Consider the following 24,973-nt stretch of genomic DNA (forward strand, 5'->3'; position numbering starts at 1 on the left):
AGCAGACATTTCTCCAAAGACATCCAGAAGGCCAACAGACACCGGAAGAAGTGCTCAACATCACTGGGCATCAGGGAAATACAAATCAGAACCACAATGAGATCCCACCTCACACCAGTCAGAATGGCTAAAATTAACAAGTCAGGAAACAACGTGTGTTGGAGAGGATGTGGAGAAGGGGGAACCCTCTCACACTGTTGGTGGGAATGCAAGCTGGTACAGCCACTCTGGAAAACAGCATGGAGGTTCCTCAAAAACTTGAAAATAGAGCTACCCTATGACCCAGCAATTACACTACTGGGTATTTACCCAAAGGATACAAAAATACGTGCACCCCAATGTTTATAGCAGCATTATCCACAACTATGCTAAGCGAAATAAGTCAGTCAGAAAAAGACAAATGCCGTATGACTTCACGCATTTGTGGAGTTTAAGAAACAAAACAGATGAACACAGGCAAAGGGAAGGAAAAATAAAATAAGATGAAAATTGACAGGGAGGCTAACCATAAGAGACGCTGAACTCTAGGAAGCAAAGGGAGGGGTGCTGGAAGGGAGGCTGGGGGGGAGAGATAATTGGGTGATGGGCATTAAGGAGGGCACTTGATGTAATGAGCACTGGGTGTTCTATGCGATGGATGAATCGCTAAATTCTACCCGTGAAACTGCAAAAAAATAAAAACAAATTTTAAAAAGTGTAGGAGTATGAAAGATTTTCTCAGACAAACAAAAACTGATGGAATTCAATCACCAGCAGTTTATGTCCTGCAATAAATATTAAATGAAGTTTTTCAGGGAGAGGAAAGTGATATATATCAGAAACTTGTGTCTCCATTCAGAGGCAAAGGGCATCAGGAAAGGAATAAATAAAGGTAAAAATATTTTAGGTGTTCTTATTCCTAATTGTTCTAAAAAATAATAGTTTTAAGTAATAAAAGTAACAATGTGATGGGTAATTACAGCATATAAAATTTTAATGCTTAGAAGAAAAATCATAGCAGATTAAAGGAAAGAATTAGGAGTATTCTGTTATAAAGTTTATGCACCACATGTGAAGCAGAATAGTCTTATTTGGAAGTGGACTCAGATTAGTAAAAAATACATATATCATAAACTCTGGGCAAGCACTAAAGAAAACTTGAAAAAGTGTAACTGAAATTTTGAGAAAGGAGATAAAAATGGAATCACATAAAATGTACACATAAAACCAGAGAAGGCAGAAAAGGGGCGCCTGGGTGGCTCAGTGGGTTAAACCTCTGCCTTCAGCTCAGGTCATGATCTCAGGGTCCTGGGATCGAGCCCCACATTGGGCTCTCTGCTCAGCGGGGAGCCTGCTTCCTCCTCTCTCTCTCTGCCTGCCTCTATGCCTACTTGTGATCTGTCTGTCAAATACATAAATAAAAATCTTAAAAAAAAAAACTAATGGTGTACTGTATGGTGACTAACAATTAAAAAAAGAAAAAAATTTAAAAAATAAAAACTATATTGTTGGTCTTGCAATTTATTAAGATGTAAACCCTATTACATTAACAGGACAAAGGATGGAGGAGCAAAGCTTCACTGTGTTACTAGAATTAAATTATTAATTTAAAATAGATTATATTACATTGATTACATATTGTAATTCCCAGGGTAGTTAATAAAAAATAACTCCAGAAATTACTGTAAAAAACATCAAAAGTTCAATCACAGCAAGTTAACTGAATTACAGTAATTTTAATTATGATAAATGTAAACAGATCCAACAGTCCAATCAAAAGACAATGACTGTGAGACTTGATAAAAGAACAGACTCCAAGTATATGCCCTCCACATTATACCCCGTTTAGATGTGAAGAAATAAATAGGCTGAAAGAATAAGAAGGAGAAAAAGATGTATACAGTGCAAATGCTTAGAAAAAGGACATTTCATAATGATGGAAGGGTCAATTCATCCAGAAGAGATAATAAGTAGAGATGTGTAAAATACACGTTAACAAAAGAGACTCTTCTCAATTCATTCTATGAGGCTGGTATCTTACATCAAACAAGACAAATACATCTTAAGGAAAGAAAGTGCACTACAGTGCAATGTCTCGAATGAATATAGATGCAAAATTCCTCAACAAAATGTTGGCCAACCAAACCCACCAATACAGGCATTTTGTTTCCCTTCTCTTTATTGTGCTTCACAGATACTGCATTTTTTAAAAATTGAAGGTTTGTGGCAAACCTTGCATTAAGCTATTTTTCCAACAGTAGTTGTTCACTTCATGTCTCTGTGTCACTCACAATAGTTCAAACTTTTTCGTTATTATTATATTTGTTATGATTTGTGATCAATGATATTTGATGTTACTACTCTGTTTCGGCGCACCATGAACTGTACCCACAGAAGACAGTGAATTTAATAAATGTGTGTTCTGACTGCTCCACTTACCAAGCATTCCCCCATCTCTCTCTCTCACCTTGGGCCTCCCCATTCCCTGAGACATAATAATGCTGAAATCAGGCCTATGGATAACCCTACAATGGCTTCTAAGCACTCAAGTGAAAGGAAGAGTTTCATGTCTCTCACTTTAAATCAAGAGCCAAAAATGACTGAGCTTAGTGAGGCATGTTGAAAGCTGAGATAGGAAGAAAGTTGGGCCTCTTGTGTCAAACAGATATCAAGTAGTAAAGGCAAATAAATAGTTCTTGGAGGACCCTGCAAGTGCCACTCCAGTGAACACACAAATGATAAGAAAGCAAAAAACTCTTATTGCTGATGTGGAGAAAGTTTTAGTCATCTTCAAAGACGATCAAACCTGCCACATTTCCTTTAGCCAAAGCCTAACCCAGAGCAAGGCCTTAACTCTCTTCAGTTCTGTAAAGGCTGAGGAAGGTGAGAAGGCTGCAGAAGAAAATGTGAAGTTAGCAGAGCTTCGTTCATGAGGTTTAAGGAAAGAAGCATGTCTGTAACATACAAGTGCAAAGTGAAGCAGCAAGGGATCCCGAGGCTCGAGCTCAGATCATTAATAAAGGTGGTTACACTGAACAACAGATTTCAGTGTAGACGGAGAGCAAGTCCATTCCTACGTATCCACCTAAGACGACGGAAAACATGTCCAAAACTTGTGCATCAATGCCCAGAGCAGCCTTCTTCATGACTGTCAAAAGGTGGGAATAAACCAAATGTATATAAACCGATAAATGAATACATAAAATGCACATTATCCACCCATCAAAATAATGAAGTAGTGATTCATGCCACAATATGAGCGAACCTTGAAAATATCATGCTCAGAATCAAGTTGCAAAAAACCACAAAAAGTGTATGATTCCATTTATATGAAATGTCTGAGAATAGGCAAATTCATGGGCACACAAAAGGATTATATTGCCCAATGCTAGGGGCAGTAATAAGGATTAACTGCAAATGGGCAATGGACATGTTACTGAGGTGATGGAAATGTCAAAAACTGGGTTACAGTGATGTTTGTGAAACAAAATAAATCTACTAAAAATCCTTGAAGTTTACACTTAAAATGGGTCAATTTTATGGTATGTAAATTATACTTCAATACAATTTCTTCCTATTTTGCCAACACCCCTCCCCTCCACTTCCCCTCTGGTGACCACCAGTTTGTCCTGCATTTAATAGTCTGTTTTTGTGTTTGTCTTTTTTTAAAATTTAGATTCCACATATAAGTAGAATCTGTTTCCACTCAAATTCTTTTTTTTAATTTAGATTCCACATATAAGTGAATTTGTATGGTCCTTGTTTTTCTCTGTCTGACTTGTTTCAGTTAACACCATACCCTCTAGGTGCATCCAGGTTGTCCCAATACAAGAAGTTTTAAAGACCCTCTGGGCAGCAGAGAAAAGAAAAGGAAGCTCATCTCTTCCACAACTTGTTAGGGATCGTACAGAGCTCCCTGGGCCATTGTGCACCGTTCTTGTTGCTGTGGTGTTGGTAAGGAGTGGTGGTTTTCCCATGAGGGCCGAGGGTCAAGCAATGGCTTGGATCTTTGAAAACTAAAAAAAAAAAAAATTCTTTAAAATCACTAAACAAGTAAGCCACGGAGATGAAAAGTACAGCACAGGGAACTGAGTCCATAATATTGTAATAACACTGTGCGTTGACGGATGGTGACTCCACTTACCCTGGTGAGTACTGAGTAGAGGACAGACTTGTCCAATCAGTATATGCTGTACACCTGAAAAGAAGGTAACGCTGTATATCAATTACCCCTCGATGATACATACAAAATCTTTTTAAGTGGATGCATACAAAACCATGTTGCTGGCTCAAAGTATGGAGTGGCAGTGGGGGCCAAGAGAAGCAGACGGGCTTAACAATATTCAGGAAGGGGCGCCTGGGTGGCTCAGTGGGTTGAGCCGCTGCCTTCGGCTCAGGTCATGATCTCAGTGTCCTGGGATCGAGCCCCGCATCGGGCTCTCTGCTCGGCAGGGAGCCTGCTTCCCTCTCACTCTCTCTGCCTGCCTCTCTGCCTACTTGTGATCTCTCTCTGTCAAATAAATAAATAAAATCTTTAAAAAAAAAACAAAAAAACAATATTCAGGAAGCAGAAGGGGCAAGATTTTGAATGGACTCTCCTGTGGGAACCAGGAAGAGAGAAGATGCCCCCGAGTCGGCGTGCTTAAAGTGGAGTCCCTGCTCTCCTCCCAAACTTACTGTCTTCCCTTGCTGCTCATCTCCGTGAGTGGATCAGCATGCTGGCACAGGGCAAGCATTCATTGATTGTCTTTGGAGTGAAAGAATAAATGAATAGAGTAGAAATGTGGCCAAACAGAGCATTCATCGGTGCCTGCCAAACAGCCGGTCCTAAAGTCACCCTCGAGGTCGGCTCCGCAGAAGTCTGTCACCGTTTCCCTCTCAGTTTGTCAACGGTTTGGAAACTCACCAGGTCCCATGCCCAGAAGGACCCCCAACTCCCTATCAGGCACCCCTTGCCTGGAACCTGCAGGTGTGGCGCAGGCCGGGTTTGGCCAAGAGCCTGTCATCCTGCGAGTCCTTGAGGGGAGCGCAGTGGCAGCCTGTCCGGCCCCAATGAGCGCAGGGGCCGTTTGGTGTCATCCAAACAGGGTCAGGACGGCACCCAGCTGGTGGATCTCTGTTCACTTTGGCTTCCACCCCAGAGAGACTTTTCGTGGATCCGGCCCCTGGCCCCACCCTCGGGCCCGCAGGCCAAAAGTACCCGTGCCAGCAGCACTACGGACTCCAAGGGTCAGTCTGGGTATTTTCCTGCTTCTCCCAGGGGCGACAAGCAGAGATCCAGAACGGCTTCTGGCTGCTGGTACAGATACCCAAACCCGGATGTGCTCTGTCCCCGTGTAGATTTCCCAGAAATGAGAATGGGATGGGGCATGCCAAGGATGCCGCTCCCCAGTCCGTCAACTCTGGACTCGAAGCAACCTGCAAAGATTCCCTTCATCATCGTAGTCACCGGGGAGAGTATGAGGACAGATAAACACTGTTGAGATGACAGTTTTGCACAAGATCGGGCTGTCATTACCCTTTTAAGCAGTTCCTTGAGGTGAACTGCAATGACAAAATGTTGGTCCATAGTGTTTATAATTCTTTGTCTTTATAGTTACTACAAAATAAATGGTAGTTTTTACTACAGAGATTCCTGAGAAGACAATGCCAGCTAAGAAGAAACTCTAAAAGAATGCTATATGGGAATGGATTATGCAAGTGTTCCTACATAGGAAAGCTCGTTTTTCCTTCAGCCATTGGTTAATAGTTAAATCACACAAGTCTTTTATGATGCGACTTTTGCTGCACAGTGTACTGTATTCATTCAACACAATGTTTTCGTTAATCATCTGGTTAAAATCTTTAAGAGTAAAGAATTCATCAAAGCAGTCGTCATAGCTGACATTCAACCAAGGCACGGTAATGAACGCTTTTTCCCAGCTTTCGGGTCAGTCAGTCGTTAAAACTGCTCACAAGGTTTTTCGGAGGGGCTTTCGTAATGGAGAGCACTTCCTCGACACCCCGTGCGCTGCCCAGTCGCTCCCGACTCTTGCTAGGCACTGTCGCTCGGGAGGGGCAGACAAAGGGTAAAATCCGGGCAGAGAACACTAGTGGATCTTAGAACGAGAGAAGTCAGTGCTGCAGACTGCCGAGTGCTACCTTCCACTCGACCGAAGCTCGAGCAGGTCAGGCACCAGCTGGAGACCTCCAGTCGGTGCCGGAGCCCGGGCGGGGAGGTCCGTAGAGCTCGGAACGAGGCAGGCTGGGCGTCGGCCCCGCGGCGGGCTTGCTCCCGCGCCTGCCGACCCGGCCGAGAGCTAGGCCCGTCTGGCCCCGCGCTCACCCGCGGGCCGTTGTCCCCGCGCACCTGGCATGAAAACCGTGACGACAGCCCTGCGGCAAGGCGCGAGCGGCCTTCTCCTCCACGGGGGTTAAGGTAAGTACCACCGTCCTGGGGCCGAGCAGACCGGGTGGGAGCCGTTCCCCGCGCACCCCCCCTCCACCCCGCGCCAGGCCTTAAAGCGAGTGTCCGGGCAAACCTAACCACCGCAGCCGCCAAAGACACCCCCTCCCCGATCGGTGGAACAGGACCCACCTGTGCCGGAGGTCGCGACTTCCAGCTCAGCCAAACGGGAGGAACTGCAAGCAAAGAAGATCTCGGGAGGCAGCCCGGCGCCTGCCTTTTGCTTTTTCCCGGAGACTATCGGTCCCACGCTCCCCTCCCCCAGGCCGCCGGGGCCCAGCCGCCGAGAGGCCCCGCCCCGCTCCTTCCGGCAAAGCGCGGGGGGTGCCGCTTGAGCCTGAGACCGCGACCTGGGCGGGGGTGCGCTGGGAGCTAGACTCCGGAGGGTCGCGGTCGGGTGCTCCAGTCGCCTTCGTTTACGAGCTTTGGAGCCGCGGGCATAGAGAGGAAAATGGACGGACCCACAAAAATACACGGAGTGTGACACCTGGCTCTCCTCGTTTGCCTGTTCAGTGCCCCTCCCGAGTCTCGCCCTCACGAGCTTGCTTATTGGGGTCTTCTGCAACAAACCTAATTATAACGACTTATTGAGGTTCTCTGGAACGATAATTCTACTTCTTTGCACCACTTTCTTGAACTTCAGTCACATACTGCTCAGGGATGGACTCCCACCAATTCGTTCCAGGTCCTTCGATCCAGGGTCCACATACCAGTACATGCTAACAGGGAACGGGTCATTAGAATGCACATCGTAATGCACGTACAAATTCAAGAACGGCACATAATACAAAAAGGACCAAGAACCACAATGAAACAGTATGTACGATGGAAATCCAAGGCAGACGGGAAAAAAATCTAGAGCAAAAACAAACGAATACACTGTACAGACATTGTAAAATGGGAAACAGCACTATTGCGGTTATTAGAGCTGAAACGTAATCAGTGTCATGTCAGACGGTGGGGATAAAGGAAAGGGTGTGTGGAAGTCAGGATCAACAAAAGAAGCAAATGCCTTCATACTTTTGCCTTGGAATGATCTGTCACACGCTCTACGCCTCCTTGTTCTTTCGCGAAACTGCTGCTGGTTACTTAGATACTACCTGCTCCGTGAATCATTCTCTATTTTCCAAAATTAGTTTCTGTTCTTTTCCATGGGTTCAATATGCCCAGTGGATCTAGTACTGGCCTCCGGTGTAGCAATTATCATTCGGAGTTATAACTTCCCCCTCTGCATGCCTGTGTCCTTCAATGAACAAGTAATCTCTTGAGACCAGAAAAAAACTGCGTTTTTCAAATTTCTTTTCAAAGACCCTAGCACAGAAACTAAAAAGCGAGTGAGATTCTAGACTCATGCTGGCGCCTACGGACGCCAGGTGCTGGATTCAGCTCCAAGTATAAAATGGTAAACAAAAAGCAGACAGAGTCAACGCCCTTAGGTAACTTAAAGAACTGATAGGAATTGGCCACGCAAACAGGAAAAGGACATTCCACACACAAGGACCGCGATCAAAGGGCATGACCAACAGTCTTGTAATAGGAAGGACCAAGACAGTAGCAATTAGAGTGAATAAGATCTATAAAGATAAAGTAAAATCAACAGATAGAAAGTATCCAGAAAGAGGCAAGAGATTGATACATAAAACTTGTGAAGGGTTGGAAAAAGAAGCCAGTTGCTTTAGTGATAGTAACTAACATTTATTAAACCTACCGTATAGGCCAAATGCAGGCGTAAGGACTTTATATCAAACACTTGACGTACGTGATATTATTATCCTTCCTTTAAGAATAAGGAAACTGGGACACAGATGAGTTGAGCAATTTTACCAGGATCCCAGAGCAGTTAAGTTTCAGAGCTGAGATTCAAACCTAGGTAATCGGGCTCCAAACCTGAAGACAGGTACTATAATGGAAGCACAACCAAAAACCACAAAGAAGTCTTTCACAAAATATGTTCATTGTTCCCAGGTATTTGGTATCTGTGAGAAACAACACTAAGAGCTTCAAGAAACAACACCGTGGAGTCAAACTAATGCCTAGATGGAAGACTTTGTTGGTATTGGCAGTGATAGTGGTGCCTTTGGTAGGTGATACCATCAAGCAGTGATGAGCATAACATGAGGGATCAGCAGGCAGAGTAGATAAGGAAGAAAATAAATGTCTTCAGTGCAACTTTGTGAGACACACGAAGTTGTGAGACTTTGGGCAAAGGACTTTACCTCTCTGACCCTCAATTTCTGATTTCACAAATGGACATGATGATACTATCTATACTATAGGTTGTGATGGTTAAGGGAGACAATGTGTACAAAGTAGCTAGTATAAAGTATATATTAAACATTATAAGATGAGAGGAGCGATTAAAAAAATCCAGCAGAAAAAGGGCAGGCTGGAGGTAGTAGGAGTTTTAAATATTCTGGTAAATCTCATTGAGAAAAATGTGTACAAAGTACCTAGCCAGGCGCACCTGGGTGGCTCAGTGGGTTAGAGCCTCTGCCTCGGGCTCGGGTCATGATCCCAGGGTCCTGGGATTGAGCCCCACATCAGGCTCTCTGCTCGGCGGGGAGACTGCTTCCCCCTCTCCCTCTCTCTGCCTGCTTCTCTGCCTCCTTGTGATCTCTCTCTCTGCGTCAAATAAACAAATAAAATCTTTGAAAAAAAAGTACCTAGCCGTGACTGTAAATGCTCAACAAGTACTGGCTGCTGTGATTACAATGATGAATACCATGACGATGCATTTTAGTGACTGAAGGAAGGGAAGCATGACCGACCAGAAAAGATGTGGTTCAGGTGCAGCTGGAGGAAGGTACCGGGAAATAGCAGATAAATATTGAATGGGTGGTAAAATAAAAGTTAATCTCCTCCACATGACATCAGGCACTTACTATTCTGTGTTAAACTGTTGACTTGTTGATTCCCCTTGTTACAATTCGTATGTGCTTGTGTGTGTGAAGTAGCTAACACTATCTAGCGCAGAGTGGGAACTTGAAAAACATTTGTTGAATGAGTGAATTAATGTGTGAATAAAAATCAATAGGCACTAATGTGCTGAAACAAAAAAGACTGGGTAGTATCTGGGTCCTTTTATGTTTTAGCCACACAGGCCTTATGATCCTAGAATACACCAGGCTTGTTCCTGCTCTACTTCCAAAAATATAATCTGCTCATGTATTTGGCTCTCCTGCACTGATACCACTTAAGGCCAAGGCTTGGCAATTTTTTTCTGTAACGTGTCAGATAGTAAATATTGTAGGCATATAGTTTCTACCTGTCACTACTTGATTCAGTGTTCATTGAGCAAAAGTGGCCACAGACAGCACTGCAATTTGAGTGGGAGTGTACTCCATTACACTTTACTTACAAAAACAGGCAAGAGGTAGAATTTGGCCTGCGGACTGTAAGTTGCCAACCCTGCCCTAGACCAAATTAACACCATTCCAGTATGGACTATTATATAAGACTGATGTGTAGGAGCTCTCATCTTTGGCCAATATCTATATCTTGGTTTTATCAGTATCTTAAGAAAGAAAAAAAGATTCATATTAAAAGTAACCTTCATTATATAACTAAAAGTGACTTTTTTAATCAGAAAATAAATATTCTGGGCATGGTGCAATGTTGAATTTGGCTGAGGCTTTGGTCTATGACAACAATTCTATAGATTCCATGCAGAAATAAGTAAATGCTAAAACTCAAAATTTATCTAGGCCATGCAAAATTCTCTGCATCTACTAAAGGACAAAAATTTGGTAAAAACTGAAAAGTATGTTATTTTGCACCTGAGGCTATGAACATGGTATGAACATTTCTGACTAAACAGAAATATGACTCAGCACAAACTCAGTAGCCTGTACACTAATTTTTGCAGTGAAGAGGTATTTTGGTAGTTGAAAGGGACAAAAACCTACCTGAAACTAATATAAGGGAAAGAGAGGAAGTTTGTGGAAAGATAATTAATTGTGTGTCTCACAAAATTTAAGGAGTGGAACAATCAAAATTTGGAAAGGGCAAGGTACAGATCGCCCTCAAGAATGCCCAAAACCAAGTATTCAAATGCCATTCTGGCTCTATCATTATTTTATCAGTTTATTTTCTCCCTGTACATTTGTGCTTGCTCTCGCTCTTTCACCCTCTGTCTCTCCTCTTTCTCGCTCTCTCTCCCTTTCTTTCTCTCTCCTCCCCCACCCCCCACAATCTCCTTTGTTTCTCACGTCCATACAATAGGAAGTGTGGTTATTGACACCTTCCTAAATTTTCATCTTACAGCTTCAACCACTGGAGAGAGACATTATGCCACATTGGGTCCTCTGAAAAGCAGTTACCAAGATGGAGTTACAAGTCCAGAGATCTATTGTGGGTTTGATTACGAAGATAAAGAGGAAGAGCAGGAGTAGGCAGGGACAGAATTCAGACCACATTACAGGTCTGATGCTTGTTAAAGGAGAAGAAATTTAGGAGAAATGGGTAGGAAGTGCCTCAGCTTGCAGTGCAACTCTACGGAAGTCCCAGGCAGCCCAACTGGGAACCTAGAGCAAAAATCGCTAATTATAAGAATCCCACATTGGGCCTAAATGGTCCTAGTAACCCCTTTGTGCTCAGAAATCGCCTGTAAATGCCTAGGATGGGAACGGCCTTGTATCAAATGATACAAAAGTATCCCCAAAATGCCATACCTAGAGGCTATTGTTTGACTTCACTACTCACAGCAGGTTTTTTTTTTAGAGTTTTTATATATTTATTTGACAGACAGAGAGATATCACAAGTAGGCAGAGAGGCAGGCAGAGAGTGAGATGGAAGCAGGCTCCCCTCTGAGCAGAGAGCCCAATGCAGGGCTCCATCCCAGGACCTCGGGATCATGACCCGAGCCAAAGGCATAGGCTTAACCCACTGAACCACCCAGGCGCCCCGCAGGTTTTCTTTTGAAAGAAAATCTGAAAGGCACCTAACATAGGCACTATGGTCCCATATCCATAAATATGGGAGAGGGATTCATCACTGAAGTTTAAGTCTGGTGCCCATCCAAGGCCAGTTAATTGAAGCTAAGTAAGTGATGCCACATTATAATAAAAGGGAACCAACCATCCCATTTTGCCTGAGACTGAGAGATTCCCTAGGATGTGAGATTTTGCTCATACTGGGATGCACTAGGTTAAGCTGGGAAGGTTGGTTATCTTAGTGGTATCGATGTTAATCGGCATGGGAAAAGCATTTAAGATAATCCTATAGGATTGTGTACTCTATAAATAATTATATTTTACCGCATTTATGGAGAAAATTCAATGGTGTAGTGGTTTTATTGCATTAGGAGAATTTATGAAGGTCTCAGAACTATTCCCTTGACAATGCCAAAGATTTCAACTTTATTTCTTGTCGTGTTCATTCTCTATGTGCATTTATACATGCTTCATCCATCTAGAATACTTTTCTCACTGAAACCTGCTTATCGTTCTTACCACTGTTAGAGAGAAATGCCTCTTCCCCATTGCTTTGGTTTCTACAGGAAGGAGTTCTGTCAATGAAGATTAAGTCATATAATAAATGCTAAAGCTCCTATCATGAGCCTGACATAAAGTAAGAGCTTGCATTAGTCAGGGCTCTTAGTTGTGTGCAACAGAAGCCGAATCTCCATGATTTAAGTGAAAAAAAATGTTAAATAATTCTATATTGTTGTCTCTAGACTTGCACCGCGCTATTACAAAAATCATAAAATCTCATAAAATATGCAAGGAGACTGTTTACAGGTATTGAAAAATAGTCAGCACACAACTGTGATCTACAGTAGAAGAGAAACTCACAATGTAAGCTCCCAGAATCACCCCATTCCTTGCCTGGTGTCAATTTTCTGACCCCAACATAGAGATGAGCTTGGAAGTCTCACTAAGCTCAGGAGGCACAGATCAGAGTTTGCAGTGAATAAGTGAATGGAACAGGTTAGAATCCAGTAGTACACCTACACATATGTGGTCATTTATTATTATTATTATTATTTTTGGTTTGTTCAACAATTAACACTTCAAAGAACATTCAGGCTATTTCCAATATTTTTCTTTTTTTAATATCTTATTTATTTATTTGACACAGAGAGAGAGAGAGAGAGAGAGAGAGAGAGAACACAGGCAGGAGGAGTGGAAAAGGGAGAAGCAGGCTTCTGGCTGAGCAGGGAGCCCGATGTGGGGCTCCATCCCAGGACCCTGGGATCATGACCGGAGCCGAAGGCAGATGCTGAAACAACTGAGCCATGCAGGATCCCCTCTAGGATTTTTCTACTGTGAATAAAGTTGCTATGAACATTCATACACAGGTTTCTGGGTAAACACAAGTTTTAATTCTGGGCTAAGTGCCTAGGAGTTTAATTCCTGGATTATACAGTAGTTACATATTTAATATATTAAGAAACTACCAAAGTGTTTTCCAGAGTGGCTAAAACATTTTACATTCTCACCAGCAATGCATGAGATATCAATTTTGTATGCAACCTTTCCAACATTTTGTATTGCCAGTATTTTTTTTGCCACAAACCTTTAGTTTATTAAAAAAAAAAAAACCCCAACAACATAATATGTGCAAAATGCAATTAAATGAAGTATGCCTATATGAGATTAATCCAGAGGTTTCCTAAGAAAGGAATTATATAAGCCGGACCTCAGCTTCCTTCTACATAACCCATAAGATTACTTTTTTTCTTTTAAGATTTATTTATTTATTTTAGAGAAGAAAAGAGGAGAGAGAGAGAGAGAGAGAGAGCAAGCGCAGGGAAGGGCAGAGGAAGAGGGAGAGAGAAACTTTAGCAGACTCCTCACTGAGCTCAGACTCTATCACGGGGCTTGATCTCATCATCCTGAGATCATTACCTGAGCTGGAACCAAGAGTTGGACACTTCACCAACTGTGCTACCCAGGGGCCCCAAGATAACTTTTTTTTTTTTTTTGCCTTGATCAATCAATACTTTTTATTTTTTCATTAACATATAATGTGTTTGTTTCAGGGGTACAAGTTTGTGATTCATCAGTCTTACACAATTCACAGCACTCCAGCAGCCCTCAGGTTGTTTCCTGAGATTAAGAGTCTTTTTATGGTTTGTCTCCTTCTCTGGTTTTGTCTTGTTTCACTTTTCCCTCTAGTGTCCCATGATCCTCTGTCTTTTTTCTCCAATTCCTCATATCAGTGAGATTACATTATAATTGTCTTTCTCTGGCTGACTTATTTCACTCAGCGTAATACCCTCTAGCTCCATCCACATCATTGCAAATGGCAAGATTTCATTTTTGATGGCTGCATAATATTCCACGTATATTTTTACCACTTCTTTATTGATTCATCAGATAATGGATATTTGGGCATTTCCTATAATTTAGCTATTGTTGGTAATGTTATAAACATTGGGGTACATATATTCCTTTGAATTACTGTTTTTTGTTCTATGTGTAAATATCTAGTAGTGCAATTGCCGGGTCATAGGGTAGCTCTATTTTCAACTTTTTGAGGAACCTCCATGCTGTTTTCCAGAGTGGCTGCACCAGCTTGCATTCCCACCAACAGTGTAGGAGGGTGCCCCTTTCTCTGCATCCTCTCCAACACTTATTTCATGTGTTGTTGATTTTAACCATTCTGACAGCTGTGAGGGTATATCTCATCATAGTTTTGATTTATATTTCCCTGATGATGAGTGATGTTGGGTATCTTTTCATGTGTCTGTTGGTATTGGAGGATTGTTTGTCTGTAGTTGTTCAGAGTTTCAATTTTGATTATTTGTGAGCATGTTTTCTAAATAGATTTATTGAGATATAATTCATGTACCATACAATTCACGCATTTAAAGTATATAGTCTAATGACTTTTAGTATAGTCAGAGTTGTGCATGCATCCATCATCACAATAACATTTAGAACACTTTTGTTACCCCAGAAAGAAACTGCATTCTTTATGCATAATCCCCCAACCCCCAAACCTGACACCGGCAACCAATTCATTTTCTGTATCTAAAGATTTGCTTATTCTGATCATTTTATGTAAATCAAATGATACAATGTGTGGTCATTTGTGGCTAGATTCTTTGATTTGGCTTAATATTTTCAAGGTCGATTCATGTGGTAGCATGTATCAATACTTTATTTCTTTATATGATTGAATAATGTTCTACTATAAGAATATGCCACATTTTGTTTATCCATTTTCCAGTTGATGGACATTTAGGTTGTTTCTACTTTATGGATTTTGTGAATAATGGTGCTATTAACATGTGGGTACAAGTTTTTGTGTGGAAATGTGTTCTCTTTTCTCTAATAGTAGAATTTTTGGGTCTTGTGGTAATACTGTTTAACCATGTGAAGAACTGTCAGACTGTTTTCCACAACACCTGCATCATTTTATATTTTCCCTAGCAATTTATGAGGGTCCCAATCTCTCCACGTTTTTGTCAACACTTGTCATGTTCTTCTCTTTTTTAGTTGTTACTGTCCTAGTGGGAGTGACATGATATTACATTATGTTTTGGATTTGCAGTTTCCTAAGGCCTAGGAATGGACATTGAGGTGTTTTACGTGCATATTGGCCATTTGCATATTTTCTATGGGGAAATTTTGTCCATTTTAAAATTTGGTTATTTGTTATTTTATTGAGTTGTAAGAATGCTTTATATATTGTGGGTGCAAGGCTTTAGTAGATATATGATTTGCAAAATACTCTTCCATTCTGTGCATAGTCTTTTCATAGTTTTAATGGTGTCCTTTGAAGTGCAAAAGAGTTTAATTTTCATGATGTACACTTTATCTGTTTTTTCCTTTTGTTGCTTGTGCTTTTGGTGTCATATCTAAGAAGCTATTGCCTTAATAACCAGTCATGGCAATTTAGACTTACGTTTTCTTCTAAAAGTTTTATAGTTTAAGCACTTACATTTAAATCTTTTTTTTATATTTTTTTCCATTTTATTTATTTTTTCAGCGTAACAGTATTCATTGTTTTTGCACAACACCCAGTGCTCCATGCAAAACGTGCCCTCCCTATTACCCATCACCTGTTCCCCCAACCTCCCACCCCTGACCCTTCAAAACCCTCAGGTTGTTTTTCAGAGTCCCTAGTCTCTTATGGTTTGCCTCCCCTTCCAAATTTTTTTTTTAATAAACATATAATGTATTTTTATCCCCAGGGGTACAGGTCTGTGAATCGCCAGGTTTACACACTTCACAGCACTCACGATAGCACTTACCCTCCCCAATGTCCATAGCCCCCTCCCCCTCTCCCAATCCCACCTCCCCCCAGCAACCCCCAGTTTGTTTTGTGAGATTAAGAGTCATTTATGGTTTGTCTCCCTCCCAATCCCATCTTGTTTCATTTATTCTTCTCCTATCCCCCTACCCCCTCATGTTGCTTCTCCATGTCCTCATATCAGGGAGATCATATGATAGTAAAGTGTCAGGATATAAAATCAATGCACAGAAATCAGTTGCATTTCTGTACACCAACAACAAGACAGAAGAAAGAGAAATTAAGGAGTCAATCCCATTTACAATTGTACCCAAAACTATAAGATACCTAGGAATAAACCTAACCAAAGAGGCTAAGAATCTATATACAGAAAATTATAAAGTACTCATGAAAGAAATTGAGGAAGACACAAAGAAATGGAAAAATGTTCCATGCTCCTGGATTGGAAGAATAAATATTGTGAAAATGTCCATGTTACCTAAAGCAATCTACATGTTTAATGCAATCCCTATCAAACTACCATCAATGTCTTCAAAGAAATGGAATAAAAAAAAGAAACAAAAAGTACATGGAAACAAATGAAAATGAAAACACAATGGTCCAAAACTTCTGGCATGCAGCAAAGAAAAAAGAATATTACTCATCCATAAAAATGAATGAAATCTTGCCATTTGCCATGAAATAAAAAAAAGAAACAAAAAGTACATGGAAACAAATGAAAATGAAAACACAATGGTCCAAAACTTCTGGCATGCAGCAAAGAAAAAAGAATATTACTCATCCATAAAAATGAATGAAATCTTGCCATTTGCCACAACATGGATGAAGCTAGAAAGTATTACTCTAAGCAGTTTGCTGGACAAAAAACTGGACAAAGAAGAGTACATATTATGTTATTCCATTTATATCAATTTTTAGAAAAAGCCAATCTAATCTATGATAGCAGAAAGTCAGAATAGGGGTTACCTCCTGGGAAGGGACAAATGGAATATAGAATCAGAAAAGACCAGGTTATTGTTCTTTATGCATCTTATGCTTGTTATATCTTAAGGTTCTGAGGAAATTCTTATATTAAATCTCTCCTCACTCCTTTGTTTTTAGCCTCTTTTTAAAATCATGAAACAACACTTTCCTGGGGCTTCCAGAATAACTACCTCTCCATGGGCCCCATATTGTTCCTGTCTCTTCTCTGTTCGATTACTGATCCTCTTTCGCCTTCCTGTTTTGCTTCAGCTCTCTTATAGAATATTCCAGTCACTATGTTCTAAGCCATAACTATCAGCTCTAAGATATTCTATTTCTGCCCTCTTCCCTATTTCATGATTTAGGATTGTCCATGTTACAAATATCCAAGGGCCCAGGGGTACTTATGTTCTTTAAGTGTCTTAAAAATTAGACTATCATAGACAGTGAGCTATTAGTAACCCTAATGCAATAATGGATTCATTCCAATGATTTGCTTTAGGAGATAAACAACCTAGATTAGACAAGTAATAAAGGGATTATTTTGGGGCTTTAAGTACCCACTGAATAATTTCTAATATGCCTCTAAATAATCATCAATGGCTTTTATACCTTTAAGCTGATCTCTCTTGCCCTCTTTTCTCATTCTTCCTCTATCCTTCTAGTCCTGTTCCTTCACATCATCCTATCCATTTATACTGTGGCATTCCTCATTCATTTTCTATAAAGCCTTTTAAAATTTATCCTGGATCTCTCACCTTCCACATTCTAAGCATTAAAGTATTTAAGGTATACAATACATACAAGTTGAATTAATCTCCCACATTATTACCTGTATTTCAAAGAAACTGACCTTAAGCTGAAAATCTCACAGCTTCTAAAAAGATGAGTCATGAGCATTTTTATAATCCCTATGCTGATACATTATCTGCTAATCACAACACAGACCACAGTACTGTTTCAATTAATGGCCAGACATGTTTATGATTACAAAAATTTTTCTTAAATATTTTTAAAATTTTTAAATTATTTATTTAAGAGAGAGAAATAAAGAGAGTGACAGAGAGCACAGGTGGGCAGGAGAGGGACAAGCAGGCAGGGACCCCTAATATGAGGCTTGATCCCAGGACCCTGAGATCATGACTCAAACTGAAGGTAGATGCTTAACCTACTGAGCCATCCAGATGCCCCACAAAAATTGTTCTAAATTAAAATCCATAGAAAAATAATTAAATCTACAGTGACAATATCTAGACATTCCTTAGTAAATTCCATTGCAGTGTGAATGCAAATGTGTAGATTATCATTCTAAATTAATTAGACACCCCATGCTTGCAGTTCAGTCAATGAGTTCTCACATACACCAAGTTAGTGAAGGAGGTAAGAATGGTGCAGAGGAGAAAGCACTTGGCTTGGTCAGGAGAATGAATTCAATTTTGGCTGTGCTACTATCTGTAGTTTTGAACAAGTACCATATCTCTTAGCTTCAGAATTCTCTTCTGTAAAATGAAGAGGTTAGAGTAACAAATTCCCTTTGTTTGTATTTTGCTTCAGAGTTCAAAAAATTCTTTTATAGGAACTATCTTATCTGACCTTACAATAACCTGTGAGTTAAGTGAAGTATATATATTTTTCTATATTCAAAATTAGACCCAGGGGCTCCGTGTGGCACAATTGGTTAAGCGTCCAACTCTTGGTTTTGGCTCAGGTCTGATCTCCGGTCCTGAGATCTAGTCCCACATCAGGCTCCCCGCTCAGTGCAGAGTCTGTTTGGGTTTCTCTCTCCCTGTCCTTCTGCACCCACCCCCAAAATAAATCTTTGAAAAAAATTAGGCCTAGATTGGCAAAAGAACTTGTTCAAAATCACACAAGACACAACCAGAGCTAGAAACTTTCTATTTCAATATTCTATCTATACTACCATACTGGCCTTTTAAAGCCTTTTAGTAGCTGGATTCACTGATCATCCTGAGAGTTCCCCGAGGAAAGCCACACCAGTTACTAGCCTATGATTTTTCCTTGTCCTCAGATGTAAGCTCATGACAACCTTTACCTTACACACTTGTCATTTACCTCGATCTATGTCCTGCTGAACCACTGTACTCCCACTTTTTGAGGTTTTGGAAGGTGCTAACACAATCTGCTGGGGTATGATACTTTATTTTAGAGGAAGCTGAGGGCTTAGGAATGTAGGAGTAGGAGACATAGGGGAATGATGGCCTGGGAGGAGAAAGTTACCTATTTTAAATGGTTTTTCTTCTAAGATACTCACAATTTAAATAGTAATCTTTTAGCCTGATAACACTTTTTGTTAATCACTCTATCTCCTGAGTCATTCTGATCCCTGAGACAAAGAGCCAGTTTTCTTCTGCAGGAAGGTTATTGCTTCTCCTAATGTCTGGGGGATGGGAATATTTTGAGGATTGGTATTTGGGCTTAGTGAGGAAGCAGGAAGGGTGTGCCAAGGGCTAGGAAAAATCATTCTGTCTTCTTATGAGTATCATTCCAATTCTTAACAATTACCCAACTATTTCATTCAAACATTGGTTTTGAGTAGATATCCATGGTCTTTCTGCCTACCTTCCTTCCTTCCTTCCTTCCTTCCCTCCTTCCATCTCCTATCATCTATCTATTATCTATCATCTATCTATATCTCATCTATCTATCCATCTATTATCTATTTCTATTATCTATCAATCATCTATCATCTATCTATGTATAATCTATTTATCTAAGTTATCATTTTAATCTATCCTCTATTCATCATGCTGTGGTCTGTTGGGCACCAGAGTGCAAATATAAAAGCTCAAGATAGTTTCTACCTTCAATGACCTCATGTCATAGGCCCAACACATGACTAAGAGCATGGTATGCTTTCAAACTACTACATGTATATAATATTGTTTTCTTCTTTGTTCACTAAATATGAAGTAGGTTTGAAAAGATGTTGATATAGCTTCTGTGAAAAACATTTGTTGGTTTTAGTAAATCCTGCCTGGTATTCTCAAAAGGGAACGATACAGTGGAAGATGTTTCTGGCCAGTTTGTCAGAAATGCTGCCAAAGTGTGGAAGTTTGTCAGAAAAGCTGCCAAAGTGTGAAATCAGCCAATGTTTCTTTGGTGCCCTTCCAACCTCCCTGACTACTGGCTCTCAAATCTCCAGTGCCTTCAAACTCTCCCCCAGCTTTCCAAGCCCTCTTCCTATTGCATCTCACCCAGATCTGCCTTTCTTGAGCAGTTCCTTCTTGGAGTTTTCTATTTAGTCTTTTACTGGTCAAAGTGTACCTATACTCTTTTTCTCAAGGTCATAGACTTAGAAAGATTAACCGTTCAGAGATAGGCACTGATTCAGGATACACTTAAATACAGGGCGATTATATTCACCTCTGGTCAATTCTGTAATTAATGCATAAAGAATGAGATTTCTTCTCCCTATGCCAGACTGTTAGAACTATAGACTATGCCATTTGTCTTCTTTACCAACTTTCTCTAAGTCAAATTTATAGCAGCTATCTTATTTTGCTTCAAGATTCTATTGATGTTTTCCTCTATTATGGGTACTGTAATTTAGAAAGAACCCTGGACTAATTTCCAGTGACAACTCTAACACTAATTTGTACAATTTAGTTATCAAAAGTGATAACTAAATTGTACAATTTAGTGTTAGAGTTGTCACTGGAAATTAGTGACTTTTATCACTTTTGATAACTAAATTTTGAAAGGAAACCAGAGTTCATTTTGGATCCAAATCTTTTTCACATCATGGTACAAATAGAAAATAATATTTGTATATCTTACTGAGACAAACAGGTAAGGTTGCTTGCAGCCATAGGCAACTGGCCTGGAGATTCCAGTTACCTAAAGCCCTGTCTGTTCACTACAAGGGTCAAAGGAATCAATATTATATTGCATACCTATAGTACATTTGTGGAGAAACATTTGTGCTGAAAACAACACACCAATTGGAAAATTTTGAGATGTCTTTTTTTCCCCTAATATCCTCTTATGCTGAAGATGAATTTTCTATACAAAATCTTTCCAAGCAGATTTCCATTCTCTCTTTGAATATGTCCAGTGCTGGGAAACTCACTGTATATCAAGGAAGGAAATTGGTTCCATTGTGGGTTAAGTCTAATGGTTATATAGTTCTTCTTCTTATCAAAGTAAAAATTGCCTCTCACAATAGAACACATTCCTTCAGGTTGGATTTGGTCGGAGCAAACTAGTAGAAGTAAAACTAAGTAAGAAGTAAAACTAAGTAGAAGGTTTACAACCACCCTTCCTCTGTATACTATACTTTTACTAGTGGAGACTGAGATTTTACTGCCTTTTATTTTTAGTAATTATACATTGTTGATTCATAGGCTTACTGTCAACTAAGTCTTCTACATCTTTTTTTCACATATGAAGCTCTTTATTTTCACATATGAAGCTCTTAAGCCAAGTCTGTTCCATCTTGTGTATTTGAAGGGTTTTTCCAATTATTACATCTCAGGTTTTAAAATACTAGGTCTGTTTCATCTTTCTTTATCTCTATCCAATTTATTGGCAAAAATATTGAACAGGTCAAGGACTACCAGTCTCCTGTATTTGATACTTTATATATCCTCATTTAATATTTCTTGAGCACCTTTTCTGTGATGAACAAAATACCTGCATTTCCTTTCCTCATGGAGCTTATGATTAATCCAATAAACAGAACTGTTTTGGTGTAATTGTTCAATTAGTTGTGAGCCCATTTAATTGTATTGTCACCTTCCCATTTTTTAAATAAACATCTCATGCGCAACTTTGTCAAATGCCTGGGTTGTTCAGTTGCACATGAGATGTTTATTTAAAAAATGGGAACTAAATGGGCTATATATATAGCATTCACCTTATCAACTAATGTAGTAAACCTTAAGAAGGAAGTTCATCATGTCTATGGAAATGTGTGAAATTATAAGTTTGAATATTAGCTATTATTTGCCATGAGTACACAGGAAGAATTTGGGAATGTGTCCCTGGCTTGTTTGAGAAGGGCTCCAAGGGAAACCAGAAATATGTCTCTGCATGGAAAGAGAAAAGGAACTTTGTGGGGGGATCAAGCAATGGGAAGGGAGAAGTCAGAGTATTTGAGAGTGGCCACATAGTTTAAAGAAATGATAGTAATTCCAAAAGTAAGAAGTAAAGCAGTCAGTTGAGGCCCACCAGAGTAGGAGGGGCAAGATTTCAGGTATTAGGAAAAACAAAGATGGTGGTTCCTAAACAGGAATATTTTCTACAACTTTGGTCATTAAAAGTGAGACAAAGGACATCCAAAAGACTATGAATTAAGCAGTGTGGGAGAGATGTGTCTGGCCAGCTACATATGCCAGCTACTGACAATGTCGTTACATATTGTTTTCTGTTAATTGAGCTTCTTAATGTAACATTATGCCAAGGATATACAATATGCAAAATATGATGCTTAGGGGAAAAGAAAACTGCTTGCCTCAGTACAACAGATATTTCTAGCTGTACCATATACCAAAATAGAGTTTTCATAGTAACTTAATTTGGGCCTTTTGTTCTATCAAAAATTAGCATGGAGTTTTCAGTAGGAAATTAGACTATTCTGTCAAAACTGTTGGTCACATATGTTAGCTCTTGGAGATCAGCACTTTTCTTTTTCTTCCCATCAATAATTCTTTTTTAGTAATCCATTCTAAAGCCCTGACTAAACTTAACATTGAGATCACATTTTATAAGTTTTGAAATTTCCCTGTATTCTTTTGAATCTAAGGACTGTGTTATTCAGCCTCTATTTCATAGACCTTATATTTTTTTTAAAAGATTTTATTTATTTATTTGACAGAGAGAAATCACAAGAGAGGCAGGCAGAGAGAGAGGAAGGGAAGCAGGCTCTCCGCTGAGCAGAGAGCCTGATATGGGACTTGATCCCAGGACCCTGAGATCATGACCTGAGCTGAAGGCAGCGGCTTAACCTACTGAGCCACCCAGGCGCCTGTAGACCTTATATTTTTGAGAAGTTTTATGTTCAGCATAGGTAAGCAGAAAGTGCAGAGAATTTCCAGAAAATATTTGTTCCATACATGCACAAATTTACCCCAATAACATCCCACACTAAAGTGGTACATTTGTTACAGTTGATGAACCTACATTGACATATTGTTATCACCAAAAGTCCACAATGCACATTAATACTCACTCTTGGTTCTGTGCATTCTATGGGTTTAGACAAATGTATAATGACCTCTAGCTACCATTTTAACATCATATAGAAGTTTCACTGAATGAAAAATCATCTGTGCTCTGCATTTTTATTCCTTTCTGTCTTACCCCTGACTACCACTGATCTTTTTTACGGTCTCCATAGTTTTGCCTTTTCCAGAATGTCATATAGTTAGAATCATACAGTATGTAGCCTTTTCAGATTGCCTTCTTTTATTTAGTAATATGCATCGAAGTTTCCTCCATGTCTTTTCATCGCTTGATAGCTCATTTCTTTTTAGAGCTGAATAATATTCTATTGTCTAAATGGACCATCCTTACTGGATTTTCATCATCCTTATCGGTGTGTGGAAGTATCTCTTTATAATTCTCATATGCAATTACTAATGACTTATGATGTTGAGCATCTTTTCATATGCTTATTTACTATCTGTATATCTTTGGTGAGGTGTCTACTCAGATATTTCACCCATTTAAAAATTGTGGTAAGAGCATTTAACATGAAATCTTCCCTTTTAACAAAATTTTAAACATACAATACAGTGTTTCTAACTATAGGCACTATGTTGTACAACAGATCTCTAAAACTTACTTATCTTGCATAACTGAAACTTTATACCTGTTGAACAACAGCTCCCCATTTCCCCTTCCTCCAGGCCCTGGAAATCACCATTCTACTCTCTGTTTCTATGAGTTTGACTATTTTAGATACCTCATATATGTGGAATCATGTAGTATTTATCCTTCTGTGTTTGGCTTATTTCACTTAGCATAATGTCCCCAGGGTTCATCCATGTTGTCACATGTGGCAGGATTTCCATCTATATAAGGCTGAATAATATTCAAATGTACATATTTAGCACATTTTCTTTTTTCATTCATCTGTCAATGGACATTTTGGTTGTTTACATGTCTTGGCTTTTGTGAGTTTTGCAAGTGCAGATACATTTTTGAAATCCTGATTTCAATTCTTTTGGATATACACCTAAAGCGGTATTGCTAGATCATATTGTAGTTTCCACTATGGAAAACATATGGAGGCCTCTCTATTCAAGTCTTCAAAGATTACCAAAAAATTCATCCATAACTTTCTCAGTATGAATATGATTCATCTGGTCAGGAGACTTGAGCCTATTGGGTGAACTACATACTTTCTTCTGTTTCATCACCTATATTAGGCTTAAAATCTGTCTTTCCAAAACTGTAATATGTCTAGTGTAAAAATTATTATATTCGACAGAGAAGATTGTGGCAAAATGGTAGCTAAGTAATTCTGATCTTTTTAAAAATCACATATTGGCATATAGGCCAAGCATTTTCCCCATCTGAATCAGCATACATGAGTGGTGCTCAAAGGATAAATCTTGGTGATATATCTTGTAATGAGAATCAAAATACCTGATTTTTAATCCCACTTCCTTCCCTGTGCTCATATTTGCTGTTTTGATTTTTGGCAAATTGCTTCCCCTCTATGGACCTTAGTATCAAATGAGTTGGGGCAAATGATGCCCAAGATCTTTTATAGATTCTGTGTTTCTAAGGGTATATTTGAATATGAAGCTTCCATAGAAATGGATACCTAAAGACATCATGGACCCGTTTTGTGTTCTTCCTATGCTTTTTTGTTTGTTTTGTTTTTTACATTTTTTATTAACACATAATATATTAATAGCCCCAGGGGTAGAGGTCTGTGAATTCTCAGTCTTACACACATCACAGCACTCACCATAGCACATACCCTCTCCAATGTCCATAACCCAACCACTCTTTCCCTACCCCCTGTGCTTTATTTTTAATCCTGTCCATTTCTAGAAGTATTTCAGCCAATTCAGATCAGTGATTATAGATATTAATTGAATCAAAGAAATACATAGTTTCATCTCTCATAGCATGTTCACAATAAGAACCGCAACAAATTAGAGTCATTTGCAAAGATACCATTGTGTTGCCAGTAACATCAAGTTAAAAATAAATACTCATTAATAAAAAATACTGATGCAAAGTTTGGAAATATCTAATTACCCTACCTATGGATAGAGACTTTTAGAATGTTTAATGTCGCAGGTGAAAAAGATGTTCTGGGTAATAGAGACCAACTTTTCCACTCTCCTCTGGTTTCCATGAGGAAAGAATTACCCTGCTCTCTCCTGGCTCCTGTCTGTTACCTCACC

The 24,973-nt window shown here is 39.6% G+C and overlaps 2 protein-coding genes across 5 annotated transcripts in view; one reads left to right on the forward strand and one right to left on the reverse strand.

Moving 5' to 3' along the window:
* TMLHE (trimethyllysine hydroxylase, epsilon) overlaps positions 1-6,715 on the reverse strand; it is a 90,033-nt gene extending 83,318 nt beyond the window's left edge. For 2 of the 4 annotated variants that reach the window (XM_045995191.1, XM_045995188.1), the window contains exon 1: positions 6,557-6,712. The gene's annotated coding sequence lies outside the window, so the exon portion shown is untranslated. Of the gene's footprint in view, positions 1-4,123; positions 4,178-6,556 lie in introns of all 4 variants that reach the window. The other 2 variants (XM_045995189.1, XM_045995190.1) reach the window with 2 other exon arrangements.
* The window catches only part of SPRY3 (sprouty RTK signaling antagonist 3), a 132,637-nt gene continuing 113,747 nt past the window's right edge, over positions 6,084-24,973 (forward strand). Inside the window, exon 1 of the mRNA XM_045995193.1 lies at positions 6,084-6,397. The gene's annotated coding sequence lies outside the window, so the exon portion shown is untranslated. The remainder of the gene's footprint in view (positions 6,398-24,973) is intronic.

The sequence above is a fragment of the Meles meles genome, chromosome X (genome assembly GCF_922984935.1).
Source record: "Meles meles chromosome X, mMelMel3.1 paternal haplotype, whole genome shotgun sequence".
Classification (NCBI taxonomy): domain Eukaryota; kingdom Metazoa; phylum Chordata; class Mammalia; order Carnivora; family Mustelidae; genus Meles; species Meles meles.